The sequence below is a fragment of the Carettochelys insculpta genome, chromosome 6, assembly GCF_033958435.1.
Source record: "Carettochelys insculpta isolate YL-2023 chromosome 6, ASM3395843v1, whole genome shotgun sequence".
Classification (NCBI taxonomy): domain Eukaryota; kingdom Metazoa; phylum Chordata; order Testudines; family Carettochelyidae; genus Carettochelys; species Carettochelys insculpta.
In genome coordinates this window covers 21,200,169-21,203,396 of record NC_134142.1, presented here as the reverse complement: position 1 = coordinate 21,203,396, position 3,228 = coordinate 21,200,169, and positions in this window count along the sequence as shown.

Sequence of the window (3,228 nt, the reverse complement as noted above, 5' to 3'; positions counted from 1 at the left end):
AATTCCAGTATTTCTACCTTTTTTGATTTTTCAGAAGCCAGAACGCTGTTCTTGTCAACTTTTGACAAGCAGCTTTTAGTAAGCAGCTTGCATTTGTGGTTTATCAAAAGGAGATTATAAAACAATGTGGAAAGATCACCAATGGATCATTGTGAGAAGAGGGTATCTCTACCAAAAACACATTGTCTCACCAAGTATTTAAGTAAAATTTGCAGTATAGATAGGCTTATGTACAAGTAGAGAGTATGGTAATAGCAAATCAGGAATGTACATAATGGTGGCTTAATTACCTTTCTTAACAGCAGCTATCACTTTGGGGTTCATGTCAAACTGATCCCAATCCATGTCCTGACACACTGAGTGGGTGATTTCCTGTCAGTTGAAGTCAAACATACATGAAACACAGAACTTGAAAAAGACAGTTACCTGTTCTGTAACTGGTGTTCTTTGTGATGTGTTGCTCATGTCCATTCCAAGTTGGGTGTGTGCTGGCGCACTCCCAGCTGCCAGCAGCTGGAGTGGCACCAATATGGTGACCAATATATGCACCCACCCCCCAAATTCCTTCTTGACGGCTACTCCAACGGTGGGGAAGGCGGGAGGGTTTTGGAATGGACACGAGCAACACATCTCAAAGAACACCAGTTACAGAACAGGTAACTGTCTTTTCTTCTTCGAGTTATTGCTAATGTGCATTCCAAGTTGGGTGAATATAAGCCAATGCCTAGAAGGCAGGGTCACAGCCCCAGAAGCAATGCAGAACACCTCTGCCCACCACAGCGTCTTCCCACGTGTACTGAGTCAAAGCATAATGTGCTGTAAATGTGTGAACTGAGGACTAGGTAGCCGCCCTACAGATGTCCTGGATAGGCACCTGCCCCCTAGTGGAGGGAACCCTAACCAGCAGAGGGGGAACCCCTGAGAGCTTGTAACACTCCTTGATGCACTTCACTATCCAGGAGGAAATCCACTGGGGGGAGAATGGAAGGCCCTTCATCCTATCAGCTACTGCCATGAAGAGTTGCTGTGTCCTTCTGTCCCTACAGAAGGCCAGCACCCTTCTAAAATCTAAGGTTTGTAAACATTGCTCCCTCGGGGAGGCATGCAGCTTTGGGTAAAATACCGATAGGAAAACGTCCTGGTTAATGTGAAACACAGAGACCACCTTGGATAAAAATGCAGGGTGAGGTCTCACCCTAACTTTACGCTTGTAAAACACTGTGAACAAGGGGTCTGCTGAAAGTGCCCGCAACTCAGATACCCTTCTGGCTGAGGTGATTACTTCCACCCTTCCACTCCTCTCCCTATGTTTTCATTTTCAAAGAGAAATAAAACATTTAATATAAAATAACCCATGACTATTAATATTTCTGTTACTCAGAATTGCTTTAATTTACTAAAATAAAAACTGAGGAAAAATCCTACAGCATAACGTAATCCAATTTTGAAACTGATCTACATCTACACGTGCCCCAAACTTCAAAATGGCCACGCAAATGGCCATTTCGAAGTTTACTAATGAAGCGCTGAAATGCCTATTCAGCGCTTCGTTAGCATGCGGGCTGCCGCTGCACTTCGAAATTGACGCGCCTCGCCACCGCGCATCTCGTCCAGATGGGGCTCCTTTTCGAAAGGACGCCGCCTACTTTGAAGTCCCCTTGTTCCCATCAGCTCATGGGAATAAGGGGACTTCAAAGTAGGCGGGGTGCTTTCGAAAAGGAGCCCTGTCTGGACGAGACGCGCGGCGGCGAGGCGCGTCAATTTCGAAGTGCCGCGGCTGCCCGCATGCTAACGAAGCGCTGAACATGCATTTCAGCGCTTCATTAGTAAACTTCGAAATGGCCATTTGCGTGGCCACTTCGAAGTTTGGGGCTAGTGTAGACGTAGCCAATATACCTAAGGATGGTCTCAGTGCCCTTAAGGCTGAAAGAATTGCAAAGCACTTGACAAATTTTACCCACACAGCACCACTGAAATGCAGTCACTGCAGCATACAACAGCGTGAAGGGTAGAGAAATTATGAGCAAGACAGAAGGAGGAACACCTCTGCTTATGAACAAGGCTTTAAAATCTTTAATAATCACATGCAGTAGGAAGGTCTTGGCTTTCAAGATTTAATTCAATTGCACTAAACTACATGGCATGCAATCAGGGAAAGGTGAAGAAGAGAACTTGCTCAGTGGTGTTTGAGTTATGGTCCTGGGGCAGGGGTGCCAACCTGCGGCTCTTTAAATAGCCACTTGTGGCTCCCAACACTGCCGCCACTGACTCCACATGCGGCTCCGGAGGCGGTCGCTGCTTACATGCAATTTATTTATTTAAAAATAAATTCTGTTTAAATAGCAGCAGCTCCGATGCCACTGAGCAGTCGGGGCGGCAGGGAGCCCGGAAGTGATACGGTCACCCTAGCAAGCAAGGAAATTTGCGGTAGTGGTCACAGAGAGGGATAAGATGACAACCCGGCCCGCCCTTCAACTGAGAGGAAGCCCCGCCCACCATTTTCCGGACGTTCAGTTTCTTTCCCCCAAGGGAAGCCTCCCTCGCGAGTCGCGCTCCCGGACCGCACACCACGTAGGTAAAGTGTACGCGCCAAGGAGACTAGCTAATCAGGGAGTGACTTGCCTGAGCCGTCGCGCGGCCAACCGCTCTGTTAACGAGTCTTCCCAGTTTGCCAGCAAACGGAGGGCACAACGCCCAAGCAGACAAACGGTATTAGCGCTCTAAACGGCCGCTAATCTTAGGCCAGTTCGTCCGAACCCGCGCAAACCACATGCCAATGAGAGAAGCGTTCAGAAAGGGCCGTTTTGGGGCAGCATCCAATCAGAGGCGGTCTGGGTGAAGCCAATCCCCGAACAGACATTCGGAGTCATAAACCCGTTGGAGACGGGCTAATCAGAGTGCTCGGACTCGGGGTCTTCCTGAAGTACCAACCCTCAGTTCCTCCTTCCGCGTTTTCGGAATTCGCTCATTGGTTACGGGATTTGCCGGGGCACACAAATTCAGCCATAGCCAAGGAAAATGGTCTATTTTCTTTTTCGAATTGCGCATGCGCATTACCAGCTGGCTTCGGCATTGCGACAGCCGTATGTGGAAGTCTCATGCTATTGGGTATGCGTGTAGTGGGCGGGTCGTGTAGCTGGAGAGTTTCATTGGTAGAGATAGACGTCAGCTTCAAGGAAAGTAGTCGATGATTGGGCAGCGCTGCTGTTCGTCGCCCGGTTGGGCTAG